General features: G+C 40.8%; 1 pseudogene; it reads left to right on the plus strand.

Moving 5' to 3' along the window:
• The window catches only part of LOC125999041 (putative FERM domain-containing protein FRMD8P1), a 56,295-nt pseudogene extending 42,053 nt beyond the window's left edge, over window positions 1–14,242 (plus strand).
• The last annotated feature ends 611 nt before the right edge of the window (window positions 14,243–14,853 follow it).

The raw sequence follows: 14,853 nt of genomic DNA on the forward strand, positions 1-14,853 counted from the left end.
GATTCAATACATTTCTTATAAAATACCCATGGCATTATTTAGAGACATAGGCCATATACTATTACAATTTATATAGATCTGGAGCAATAGTACAGTGGGTAGGGTATTTGTTCCACGCATGAATGACCAGGATTTGATACCTAGCACACCCCCTAGAATCCTCAAGCATGTCAGGAGTGATCCCTGAGCACAGCGCCTGGAATAAGACCTGTGCATCTTGTATGTGGCCTCAAAACAAAACAAACATTTAAATTAAATTTGTATGGAGTAATAAACCTCCCTGAATAACCAAAACAATCCAAGGAAAAAAGACCTGTATGCTGAAAAATGTAAAATATTATTTAGGAAGCTTTTCTTTCCCCAACTTCAAATTACATTGTAAATCTATTGTAATTAAGACAATGTGATATTGGAATAAAGAGGGAATTTCAGTCCATTGGGATTAGATTTGAGAACCCAATCTTCAGCAGAGAAGGTGGGAATGTGAGTAGAGAAAGGAAAGCCTCTTCAACAAATGCTGCTGGGGAAACTGGTCATCTACATTTTGGAAAGTGAACTCAGACCTTTATCTCACACGTTACACAAAAGTCAACTAAAATGGATGAAGAATCTTGCTCTGAGACCTCAGTCCATCAATTATATAGAGGAAAAACCCAACTACAAACAAGTTTGTAATCATGATGCCTAGATAAAGATATTAATTGAAAAAAACAAGAATCTTAATGATAATGACTCTAGTGGTATCTTCAATGTCAGTGGGCAAGCAAACCCAGCAAAATCAACAAATATGACCCACATCAAATTTAAAAACCTTTTACACTGGAAAATAAGAAGTGATGACTAGAATAAAAAGGCACCTCATTATACTGGAAGAAAATTATTCGCCCATCAGTTATATTTTATATGATATATACTATATATGATATGTCACTTGTAAAATTTACCAACTTAAAACATCATAATATGGGAACAAGAGATAGACATTTCCTTTAAGATAACATATAGATGGCCAGTAGGTATATGAATAATGCTCCTCATTACTTACTATCAGAGAAATGCAAATCACAACAATAATGAGATCACTTTCCATCAGTAAAATTGAAACACATAAAAAAGACAAAAACAATCAATGATGGCATGGATGTTGGGTTTGAAAACAAATCCTTATCCACTTTTGGTGGAAATGTCAACTGGTTCAATCTCTCAAAAAAACAATATGGAACATTATGGAATAATCTGGAGGAGATGCCTAAAAATCAAGCATTCATAAAACCCAATAATTCCATTTCTTAGCATCTAACCCAAAGGTCCAAAATCACTATTTTCAAAAAATAAATGTTTGTGCCTACTGCACCCCCATGTTTACAAATCCTGAGACCTAATAAGGCACCAAGTTTAAAAAGGGCCAGAGAGATAGCATGAAGGTAAGGTATTTGCCTTGCACGCAGAAGGATGGTGGTTTGAATCCTGGCATCCCATATGGTCCCCGGTGTGTGCCAGGGGCGATTTCTGAGGGCAGAGCCAGGGGTAACCCCTGAGCACTTCAGGGTGTGACCCAAAAACTGAAAGAAAAAAAGGCCTTAACTACCTGAGGAACTTTCTTTTAAGCTATCTGCTATTACAGTAACTTTTTCAAAGCAGCCTGTACTCTGCTAAAGAGGGCAGCATGAAAAAAATACACCTGTAAGAAAAGATGCTTGAAAAAAATAATCTGTACTCACAGGCATTAGGGCCCTGCAAAACCATGGTTGCTTGTCCATAAGGCATTCAGGAAAAAGGGATGTGGCATAAATATTAATTGAGATCTAATTTGAGCTGACATTCTAATGATTATTCAGATTGAACATTTACATGAATTCAAATAGTCTTTATCTAATAATTATTACTCACTTCCTTAGAGCCTCTTTTAAAGATTACTCAGATATATAAACACACCTTATGAGAAACATTTGCGTAGATTTAGTAATTTTATTTAGTCTTACAGAATAATTACTCACCCTCTAATCTTGCTTTGCTCTTAGCCTACATGCAGTCATATTAAGGGTTACATGCCAGGCATAAAACCAAGACAATTCTGAACTGACCTTGCTACTGAAAAACTACTGTTTGCAAGAAGCAGCTTCAAAAGTAAAACTGCTCTGTGTCAGAATATGTCTTGAACAATTTACCCTTGTGTCTTTTTTGGCAAATTAGCCTTGTCTGAAAATGTGACTTATCAAGAAATTAAGTATAAATATTCCATCTTTTGCTTTAAATAAACAGAACAGAGCTTGAACCCAACTTGACTCCTTGGCCTCTGTCTCCCATCACCAAATGTACACCCACCTTTCAAGGGACCCCCCCCCAAAGATTCTTTAGTGTCAGGACAAATCAGTCTGTCACAGTGCCCTTTTGTTCATTGCATCACTGTTCACAATAGCCAATTTTTGAAAACAGTCCAAGTACCCAAGAACAGATGACTCGATAAAGAAACTATGGCAAACGTCCACAGTGAAGTACTACTCAGCTATAAGAAAAGATGAAATCATGTAATGTGCCATCATATGAATGGAACTAGAGGGATAGTGCTGACTAAAATCAGTTAGATGGAGAGGGACAGATCTAGAATGATCAGTCTTATGTATGGAATATAAGGGAACAAAAATGGCTAAAGGCAACAGAACTGAAAAGGTTGTCTACACAATTGAACTTACCTGAGGAGGGGATGTGGAGTCCTGGGACATTGGTGGAGGAAAATGGACTTTCTGGTAGGCATGGTATTAAAATAATTTATTCTTAAAACTGTCATTTTATTGTAAACCAGCATTCATTAATTTTTTTTAAATTTCCTTTTTTACAGCTTGGTGTTACTCCTTGCTGTGCTTGAGGTGCCATATAAGATTCTGGGGGTTGAACCTGGTCAGCCATATGTAAGGCAAATACCCTATCCTCTGTACTATCACTTCGGCCCCAAAACAGGATTCACTTTTAAAATGGTACAGGTGCACATAACTTGATCTTTCTAGTCCCGCCTCCCAACTAGAGGGGGCAATAATGGAGGCACCAAGACCAAACAGTTATAAGCCCACTAAGTAATTAACTAGACACAGAGGGGGGAAGAGTGGAGGATATAGGAGGCAGGATGGGAGCGGTTGTGGGAGGACAATTCGGTGGTGGGAATTCCCCTGATTCAATGTAAATATGTACCTGGAATATTACTGTGAACGATATGTAAGCCACTACAATTAAAATAAAAATTATGTTAAAAAATGGTACAGGTGCAGTGGGGGTAAGTATCTGTTAGCAGCTTGTGACTTGCTCTGTGTATTTTTTGGCAGCTTTAACAATATTCAAATGAGAAATTTTTAGATTTTTGTTGGGATATGAGACTTAACTGCTTCCATTGTCCTAAAAGCCCTTACTGGATGAAGATACAAAAACTAATACAAGAGATCAACAAGTAGTTTACTCAAGAACCAAGTCTAGGTTAGAAGAAGCAACTAGAAAAGTTTGTCCTCGGGGTCCGAGAAATAGCATGGATGTAAGGCCTTGCATGCCTTGTATGCATGCCTTGCATGCAGAAGGATGGTGGTTTGAACCTCAGCATCCCATATGGTCCCCCAAGCCTGCCAGGAGCTATTTCTGAAGGTAGAGCCAGGAGTAACCCCTGTTCACTCCCGGGTGTGACCCCCCAAAACAAATAAACAAACAAACAAAAAGTTTGCCTTCATCATAAACCTCTCCATTTTACACCCTCTTCCTTTTCTTATGTTCCTTTAATAAAAAATAGTGTAATATCCTATTTGAACCAAGGTATAAGCACCTTGGTAGGTCTTTAGTAAAATAATTTTATATTATTGATAAAGTACATATACTTTATTTCTAGATATTTATATTTTTCTGGTCTTAGTTATTATTGAACTATTTTAAAGGCAGTCCTGGGCAGCAGGAAACATAATCTTTAAGGAAAACAGCATGACATAGCAAAATATAAATGTAAAGCTTATACTAGGCACAGGAGTTAGACTTTCTTTAGCTTTTAGTTCTATTAATAACTATATGAGAATGTTGTTTCGACAATTCATATCAAAAAAGTATCTTTCCTTTAAAAAAAGTGGTGGTGGAGGACTCATATTTTATAATCTAAGAATATTCAAATTTTGTCTAATTATTTGAATTAGTTTAGGGACAAGAAAAATCTAAGGGACAGACATTGAATAGATTTAGATTTTCTGTCAATGGAATTTAGTTGCAGAGTATTAGTCTGAGTGTTGGGTTTGGGAGAATAATTTTCAGAGGTGTGTAAGCTGTTCTTCATGGGCAGTTGCCCCTACCATAACTGCCTAATGTGTCTGGGGAATGTCAAATTCTTCCATGTGTCCCTCATTATTAGGAAGGGAATTTTCAGAATTAATTAAGTAGCCTGAAGATCTGAATTAATATGGGAAATAACGTTGTAAAGATAAAATGTTTTCCACTCTATTTATTTTATTCTGAAATATAACATGCTCACAAAATCTTTAACCAGGCTGCCCGTTTCTTTGTTTCTCTGTCATCTCTGTCTCTGTCTCCCTCTGTCTCCTTCATTCCCCTCATTGCAAGCAGTGGATATTTTTTTAAAGAAGTTTAATGCTGCCATCTCCTGGTTCAGAGGTATCATTAGAAGATAAACCTATCAGACACACCCCACTCCAAGAGAATCCAGGAGACTCTAGTAGAGAGATATAGGTGCTTTGGCAGGTGGGTGTAGTTTGCATCTCTAAAATACATAAATATTAAGATATTCTAAACCAATATCACCTCAATTGAAAAAACGTGCAGGAGTCAGAGAAATAGTCCAGCGAGCAGGGTGCTTGCCTTGCAAGAAGTGGACTGGTGTTTGATCCCCTACATATGGTCTCTTGATCCCCACCATAAGTGATCCAGGAGGAAGCATTGGGGTGACCCCAAACAAACAAAATCCCAAATATACACAAAAAATTCATGCCCAGATCACACCAGATATACAACCCCAAAATTATGTTTTATAATCTTTAACCACATATGTTTTTCTGATATAAGTAGAAGACTTATTTTTGAATATTTGTAATAATTTGAAAAGTGGACATGAGGGCCCGGAGAGATAGCACAGCGGCGTTTGCCTTGCAAGCAGCCAATCCAGGACCAAAGGTGGTTGGTTCGAATCCCGGTGTCCCATATGGTCCCCCATGCCTGCCAAGAGCTATTTCTGAGCAGACAGCCAGGAGTAACCCCTGAGCACCACCGGGTGTGGCCCAAAAACCAAAAACCAAAAACCAAAAAAAAAAAAAAGAAAAGTGGACATGAAGAAACACCAATAGTCTCTCATTTTAAATTTATCCAGTATTTTTTGAACTTTTTTGGGGGGGGCAATATTCTGATTTTAATTCAACAAATAGAACCTTCTATATAGTAGAAACTTCATTAGACACAAGGGAATAAAACATGGTAGAAAAATCATGAAAAACCTATTTTTCATTAAAACCTATATTTTTTCCATTAAAGGGCAGGGGCAATAATAAAGAAATGAAGATATAATTCATTTTGTATAATGCTGTGAAAAAGAATTATCAAGAGCTAGAGAATTTTCAGTGATGGTCATGAAAGGTCTCTTGGAAGTGATCAGAATAAGATTTGATTGGAAAGCAGAATAACCACAGTTGAGGAGCTGTGCAAATGGATGGAGTAGAGTTTCCTAGGGGGATAAAAGAGTTCTACATTAAAGACAAGGTAGGTACAAATTTTCTGGAGCCAGGTGTGTACTGCGTCTTTGAAGCATCAAGGAAGCTAGGGTCCAAGAAAACTGGAAGAAATTTACAAGAGTACAGCCAAGACAGAGAGAGAGAGAGAGAGAGAGAGAGAGAGAGAGAGAGACGACTAATTCAATCCCACTACTTTTAAGTTCATCTACTGACAAATAGCGAGGCTTTATCTTGGCATTGATCAAATTTATTGTTTTGCTCCTTTACTTCATAAAGTTATTCAAGGTAGAAAGTGAGGTGGTTTTTTTTTTTACTATGTATTAGTACTTTATTCTTTTTTAATTAATATTTTTATTTAAACATAGTGATTACAAACATGATTGTAGTTGGGTTTCAGTCATAAATAGAACATCTCTCTTCATCAGTGTCACATTCCCATCACCAATGCTCCTCATTTCCCTCCCCCACTTGCCTGTATTCGAGACAGACATTCTTCTTTCACTCATTGGTATTGTTATGAGAGTTCTCAGTGTAGTTATTTTTCTAACTGCACTCACCGCTCTTTGTGGTGAGCCCCATATTGTGAGCTGAACCTTCCAGCCCTCCTCTGTCTCTGATGATTATTGCAAAAAAGTCTTTTATTTTTCTTAAAACGCATAGATGAGTGAGACTATTCTGTGTGTCTCTCTCTACCTCTCACTTATTTCACTCAGCATAATAGATTCCATGTACATCCATGTATAGGAAAATTTCATTTCTTCTCTCCTGATGACTGCATAATATTCCATTATGTGTATGTACCATATTTCCTTAGCCATTCATCTGTTGAAGGGTATCTTGGTTGTTTCCAGAGTCTGGCTATTGTAAATGAAATGAAATGAAATGAAAATAGGTGTGAGGAAGGGATTTTTGTATTGTGTTTTTGTTTCCCTAGGAGTGGGATAGCTGAATCATATTGGAGCTCAATTTCGAGGTTTTTGAGGAATCTCCATATTGTTTTCCATATTGTTTCCATAATGCTGGATGAGACGGCATTCCCACAGGCAGTGAATGAGTTTTCTCGCCACATTCCTGCCAGTACAGATTGTTCTAGTTCTTTGTGACGTGTGCCAGTTTCTGTGGTGTGAGATGGTACCACATTGTTGTTTTGATTTGCTTCTTCCTGATGATTAGTGATGTGGAACATTATTTTCATATGTCTTTTGTCCATTTGTATTTCTTCTTTGAAAAATTGTTCATTTCTTTTCCCCAATTTTTGATGGGGTTAGACAGGGGTCTCAAACTCAATTTACCTGCGGGCTGCAGGAGGCAAAGTCGGGGTGATCTTGGAGTGCAAAGTCAGTAGTAAGCTTTGAACATTGGGGGGTGTGACCCAAGCAACTAAAACAAAGCAGAACAAAAAAAGATTCCTCTAGGGCAGGGCCACAAAATGTCGTATGGAGGGCCGTTTGAGACCCCTGGTAGATGATTTTTTCTTGTAAAGTTCTGTCAGTACCTTGTATATCTTAGCTATTAGCCCCTTATTTGATGGGTATTGAGTGGATAAATTTTCCCATTCTGTGGATGGCTTTTGTATCTTAGGAACCCAGACATACAATTGATTAATCTTTGATAAAGGGGCAATAAATGCAAAATGGAGCAAGAAAGTCTCTTCAACAAGCGGTGTTCGGACAACTGGTCAGCTACTTGCAAAAAAAAAAAAACTCAGATCTTCATCTAACACCCTACACAAAGATCAAATGCAAATGGATTAAAGAAAGGTCTTTAGGGGCCGGGCGGTGGCGCTAAAGGTAAGGGGCCTGCCTTGCCTGTGCTAGCCTTGGATGGACCGTGGTTCGATCCCCCGGTGTCCCATATGGTCCCCCAAGCCAGGAGTAACTTCTGAGCACATAGCCAGGAGTAACCCCTGAGCGTTACCGGGTGTGGCCCAAAAACCAAAAAAAAAAAAAGGTCTTTATATCAAACCCAAAACCATAAGGTATATAGAGCATGTAGGCAAAACAATCCATGACATTGAGACTAAAGGCCTCTTCAAGGAGGAAATAGCACTCCCCAGACAAGTCGAAGCAGAGATAAACAGATGGAACTATATTACGCTGAGAAGCTTCTGCACCTCAAAGGCTTCTATATATGGTCTAAGTGGGATAAGTGGCTCCCCCACAGAAGCCAGTCTTCTGGGTCACTTCTAAATTCTGCAGGTCAGTTAGGTGAAGTGGCTGGGGGGTGGTGACATGGAAGGCAATAACTTGGAGAGACTGTGCAACTGTCCATATACTCAACCCTTGGTCTCCTTAGGAAAGTGCCTGGGGGGATTGGGCCAGTAAAGCCAGCCACAGTCATCAGCCTGGCATGGTTGTCATTGCCCGACAAGTCCAGTTGTCAAGCTGCATTTGAGATCCAGTTGATTTTCAGAGCATGGAAACTTGTCCCCCCACCACCTGAATTCATGGAGCCATTTCCTCAGTGTGGAGCAAGGAACTACTCTTTGCAGGAAAAGCACTACCAGTCCATGTCTTGACCTTAGTTCCCAGGTTCCTAAATCTATCTTCTAGTGTTGTAGAATAAAGTTCAGGAAGAATATGAAAAATGATGTAAGAAATATTCGGGCAATATGAAGTCCTAACATGGGTTCCTACAGAAGGGAGAGGGCAGAAATTACACATCTAGGTTGAGAGGTGGAAAACTCCCAAGAGGGCAAATGTGCACTGCTTCCTGTGTGAAGAGGGTCTGTTCTATGGCTGCTATTTAATATATAATGCAATTTGATACTTGAACTATATTGCAAGATCCGTTGGCAGTTGCAGTTTCTCTTTATTCACTATTATCCATCAGCATACAAGAGACTGAAAGAAGGTATCCATTATTCATCCAATATTCTGTTTATGTATGAGGAAATAAGTCTTTTAGTCTACAGTATACAACATTCAGTAATATGCGCAACATTCAAAATGTCAGTTTATTTCACATTTCTACTTCTAGAAAAAGACTCTTTGGAATGAATGTGGGCTATTTTGTAAAGAAAATGATACATGACATTTCATCATAGGGTTAAGTTACAAAAACTGTAAGGGATAATCAAAATCCTAGCAATGAGAAACTGGATAAATGTGAAAAGTTTTGTTGTGAGAGAAATTACAGTGTCAAGAAGATAAATATGGAGGTAGATATTATAGCTCTTAAGTATGTGACTTTTGGGGTGTATTTTGTATTTTCTAGTATTTCTTCAAAGGGGGTGTGAGACCCTAAGTTTAATTCTGGCAGCACCTCTCACTTCATCAAATAAACAAAATTTCTTTAATAAATATGTACTGTTTTTATGAAAGAAAAAATTCTAAGTCACTTGCTAGAAAGATTAAGAGACTTCAAGGTGATTGGGAATGCTGTACCATATAAAGGACATGCTTTATGTATGTGAGATTTTGTTGTTGTTGTTTGTTTTTGCTTTTTTGGGGGTCACACCCGGCAGTGCTCAGGGGTTACTCCTGACTGTAGTTCAGAAATTGCTCCCGGCAGGTGCGGGGGACCATATGGGATGCCGGGATTTGAACCACTGGCCTTCTGCATGCAAGGCAAATGCTTTACGTCCAGGCTATCTCTCTGACCTCAATATGTGAGATTTTTGAGTTCAATATCAGCAACCTCCAAAGAAAACATTTCATGTGTACCATTATTTTCTACATTCAAGACTGGTCTTTGTAGCAATGTATTCAAACTTTAAATCAAACTATTCTTCCCTTCTGCTTCTCCATATAATGCTATTAATAAAAAAAGTCTCTACTGTTAACTTAGCTCCAGAAGCAACGGTATAAGTCACCTAGAATTCAATTTCCTTGTACCACCAAATTATTGAACAATTTTATCATTATTTTATATTTAAAAAAATAAAAATTAAACTAAAATGATTCAATAAATGCATATTAATAACATAATAAAAATTTGAATGAATAAAATATAATATTAAAGATAAAATGAATAGAATAATAAAAATAAATAATAAACAATAAACAAGGATTTTCATGAAATATTTTATATAAAATAATATTTTAATCAAATAAAATTATTATTAAAACATAGCTTAATATGGATGTATCAAATAATTATAAAACAATATTTTAGGGTACTTAAAGTAGAATAAAGATAAACACAGTACAAATTTAAATTATACTTTAATTATCTGTCTATGGGAAGATCATTATTTTGGACCCAAAGAATTATCAAATATATATTTAAACTTTATTAAATTATATTGCTTTATTAAATTATATCATATTATAATATAATATATTGTTATTGTGCCTGGAAAGATAGTAAAGTAAGGTTCTTGCCTTGAAAGCAGTTGATCCCCACATCCCCAATTAGTCCCTCAAGCTCTCTAAGAGCAATTTCTAAGTACAAATATTTTTACTGTATTCAAAAGGAGTAACCAATGAGCATTTCCGGTGTGGCCCCAAAACTAAAAAAATTGCAAGAGTAAAATGCACGCTTGTATACCAATTTAGTAATTTTAATCAAATATTTTATATATAGAATTAATCTTACTAACTGATTTTGAGCACTGATTTATTCACAAAATAAACAATTACTTTAGTTTAATACAAAATAATGCCTAATGAGGATTCATACATAGGTTCTAAACTAAAAAAATATGTATCTAATATGTATCTAAGGCATACCGGAGAGATAGCATAGGTTGTTAATGTCCTTGCCTTGCATACTCTCCACAGGGGTTTAATAACCAGTATCACAGTAATTTTTCCTTGGATTATCAGGTCATGGGGACAGAAAGCTGAGAATAGGTAATGAACACAGATTGATGTGACCAAACCAAAAAAATCAACCATGGAGACTCTTTTTAACATTGAAATATGTATCTCTGAAAGCAGAAGTCTTCCTAAAACTTTACCCTCTAAATCAGTTTCTTTCTTATTCACCTTTGTATTCTTTCTGCAGTTAAAACATTTTCTTTTGTGTGAATACATATTTTGACATATTATTGACATGAGAGGTTATATATGAAATCATTTTAACAAAATGAGTAAAGGTTTTTTTAACTTTAAGAATATTTTCTCAGGGGCTGAAGTGATAGCACAGCAGTAGAGTGTTTGCCTAGCACACGTTTGACCCAGGAGGGACCCAGTTCGATTCCCGGCATCCCACATGGTCCCCTAGCCTGCCAGGGGCGATTTATGAGCTCAGAGCCAGGAGTGACTCCTGTGCACCACTGTGTGTGGCCCCAAAACTAATCAATCAATCAATATTTAAAAAAGAATATACTCTCATAAATAAAAGCACTTTTGACTAAAATTAATTCCAAAGTCAGTTTTAATAGGAAAAAACTTTTTAGTTTATAGGCATTGATGATTGAAGCTGGTCTTTACTTCTCTTTCAGTTTAGAGAATCTCTTAAGTAAGGTTTTTAGCCTGTTAAGGAAAAAAAAGCTATGATATATGTATGGCCATTAACAATCATAACAAAACACAAATGCTACAGAAAGTGGTCAGGAAATACTTAGAGAAGACATGAGTTTAAAGGAATTGCCTAGAGGTCTGTAACTCTAGAAGCAAGAAATAGCTTGTCTGATCTCTGGCATAAATGTCTATCTTGGTCCTTATGGGTCGAATAATGGTAGCATTGGGCTTTAATTAAAAGACAGGGAAGAAGGCTTACTACTATTCCACAGAGCAACCGGGCAAACTTCTATTAAAAACATAGATTAAATGGTTTCATTACTGCCAGGAAATTAATTGGTGTCTGCCTTATGAAGGCTAAGTACCGTATTTTTCATACCATAAGACTCTCTTTTTCTCCCCCAAAAGATGAAGGAAAATGTCTGAGCGAATCCTGACTCTAGTGATGAGGAGTTCTTGAAGTTCCCAGAAAACTACAAGAGTCCGCGAAACTTAAACTTTCTCCATTTGTTAATGACAGTCATGATTCTTTTTTTTTTTTGAGGGGGTCACACCCAGCAGAGCTCAAGATTTACTTCCGGTTCTACACTCAGAAATCGCCCCTGGCAGGCATGGGGGACCATATGTGGTGCCAGGATTCGAACCACCGTCCTTCTGCAAAGAAGGCAAATGCCTTACCTCCATGCTATCTCTCTGCCCCCCCCTTTTTTAAATTTTTTGGGAGTGGATTTTATTAGGAAGTCACGTGATACAAGAGTGAGTACAAAGGCGCCAGAGCACTTGTCCAGAGTGAAAGCACCAAAGAGGCTGACATGGGGTGGGGAGATAGCAGAACCAAACCACATACAGCGGGAGTGCAGCCACACACACACACACACACACACGATGGCACATAAGTGAATATACATAGCACACATAACAACATGAACATATAGCCATGTACATCTGAGTACATATTGTTAAAGCTGACCAAAACTGGCCTGGACCAGGGTTGGGGACCGGGTTTGGAGATGCCAGGCCCGGGGAGGCCAGATCAGTGATGCCCAAGGTCCGAGTAAAGCCCATCGCTCAACTGAGGAGACACAAACCTTGAAGGATGCAATAACACGTAGGTTTATTCTTTTTCCAGGATCCTGGGGTGTCACCTGGGGTGTCTGCAGTGAGACTCGGAGAATCCAAATTCACAAACATTTAAAAGAATTCATATGATAATGAGCATGAAAATGAACATACAAGTCAAAGCATTTCATAGGTTTACACAGTTTGAATCATCCAATGATTTTTTACAGAAAAGGCTCAATTTTCTGTCTGTTCAGCCCCTTCATAACATCATTGACTCCCAACTACTAGGCTGATGGCATGCAGAGATATAGGTTGAACCCTTCAGGTGGTCGCCTAATCTACAGCCCCTTCATAATATCATTTTACCCCACTCCCAGATTGATGGTATGCAGAGATATGTGTTAAACCCTTCAGGCGGTCCCCCCAATCCACAGGGTGGAGAACACATTCTCCTGGCAGCATAGTACTGGAGCGATTAGGGGAAGGGAGCCTTGTTCATTATATCAAGCAAGCCAGGGACAGAAGCAAGAATAGCATTAAACTAGATTTATTGGTGTCTTATTCGATACCAATATGCTATTCCTTTTAGTGACTGTGTGCAATTATTCCTCCCTAATCTTTAAGGGCCATCTGTCCTCTGCTGGTATCTCCTCCTAGAGGGCCGAGGTGTTTCCCTGTTGGAATGTAAGATGATTAGTTGGTTTCCCCTTTCTTCAAGGTGTCTGGTGGAAAATAAGATGTCCTTGCATTTCTTGGAATGTTCTTTGCGATTTACAGCCTGGTCTTAGGAATCAGCTGTCTCCTTGAGCTAGTCTTTCTTCAAAAGTTACACACTGAAATCCAAAGTTAAAAGGCTACACCCAAAAATCAAAAGTCACCTCTTTTCCAGACTCAACAATGAGCCACATACACCTCTGCAGATAGACCTGACCAACACTGTGCAGCCCGGCCGTGCCGGCAGTTCCACCGGAGCAGCGTGTCGCCCTTGGGGGCCCGAGCTGTAGACCTTCTGGTGTATCTGGCGGATGATACGGGGGTGCCACTTGCCGTGGAAAGCCTGGCATCACTTACTGCCCATGACCTGCACTGCACCGTCAGCGAGGTCCTACAGCTACCCGACATCACCTTGGAGGCCTTTGCACTCTGGCTGGTCTCCCCACTGCTGGAGGTACAGCTGAAGCCCCAGCACCAACCCTACAAGCTGGGCCACCAGTGGCCAGAGTTCCTGCTTCGGTTCACAGATGCCCCAGACGACAAGGTGGCCATGGATGAGCCTTCTCTGCAGTTCCAGAGAAACGTGTTCTTCTCGAAGCTGGAGCTGCAGGTCCAGGACCCCGAGGTGCTGTGGCTGCTGTACGAGGAAACCAAGGCCAATGTGCTGGGGGCGCGGTACCCCTGTGACCTCAAAGACTGCTAGGCGCTGGGCTCCCTGGTGTGTCGCTTGCAGCTCTGGCCCTACCAGCCAGGCCAGCCCGCGGCTGGCTCCCTGAGGGAGAAGCTGGGCTCCTTTCTCCCCGCCCACCTCTGCAGGAGCAGTCACGGGCTCTTCGCTGCCCTCCAGGGCGGCGAGGCCAAGGCCGTGCAGGGCTAACAAGGGCTGCTGGCTGCCTACCGCCAGGTGAAGGATGTGGAGGATGGCGGGCCCAAAGCGCCCCTGAGCGCCCACCACCGCACTTACCTTCTCAAGTGCCACGAACTGCCCTTCTACGGGTGCGCCTTCTTACATGGTGTGGTAGACAAGCCGGCCCAGGGCTTTATGCAACACAGTGGGTGCAGGCCGGTGTCAGTGGGCATCAGCCTGGACAGCATGCATGTCATCGACAGCCGGGAGAAGCACGTGCTGCTGGGCCTGGGCTTCCAGGAGCTGTCCTGGACCACATATCCCTCGAGGAGGAGGAAGCCACACTGTGGCTGGAGTTTGACAGCGACAGCGAGGGTACCCCGGTCAATAAGCTGCTCAAGATCGACTCCAAGCAGGCAGAGCTGATGAGCAGCTTCATTGAGTACTGCAGCGACCAGAAAGAGCCCAGCTACCCTGCCGTCCCCATAGGGGCCGGGCCGGACCCCTCCTAGGCTCCTGACCCCTAGTGGCCCCCCCCCCGCATGCCTACAGCACCAAGCAGAGCTAACAGCCTAGAACCCCACGTGCTCAGATCACACTGACCTTGAAGCACAAAAGTGACTCTGGGCCTGGCTCCCGCAGGGCTGAACAGGGGGTGGGAAGGGGTCCCTGGCCTCCAGAGTCCCTGCTGCGTGGGCCCCTCAACTCAGGGATGCCCCTTTCCTTCTCCCGTGCTCTTGTCCCCTGCTCTGGCCAAATGCCTGACTACAGGCCTGGGCCCTTCAGGGCTGCTGTTCCTCTGGCCCTGTCCTGGTGGCCCTGCCAGAGAAGACCCCCACACTCCCCCAGGCCCACTGTGGTTGCTGTTGGCCTGTCTGGCTCCTGGCCCTGTGAGCAGCCGATAGCAGCAGGAATGCCACTCCACAGCCCCTAGTGCCATCAGGGCAAGCTGTAGGCCCTGGCACATGCCAGACTGGGGAAACCTCCTCGCCATGTCCCTCCTTCCCACCGGGGCTTCGTTTCACCCCTTGCGTTCCCTGACGCCTGGATGCCTTGGGAGATGTGACCAGCACTGAACCAGCCCAAGGCTGCCTAGGTGCCCCTGGGTGCCAGGGCAGGGCAG

Source organism: Suncus etruscus, chromosome X (genome assembly GCF_024139225.1).
Source record: "Suncus etruscus isolate mSunEtr1 chromosome X, mSunEtr1.pri.cur, whole genome shotgun sequence".
In the NCBI taxonomy this organism is placed as follows: domain Eukaryota; kingdom Metazoa; phylum Chordata; class Mammalia; order Eulipotyphla; family Soricidae; genus Suncus; species Suncus etruscus.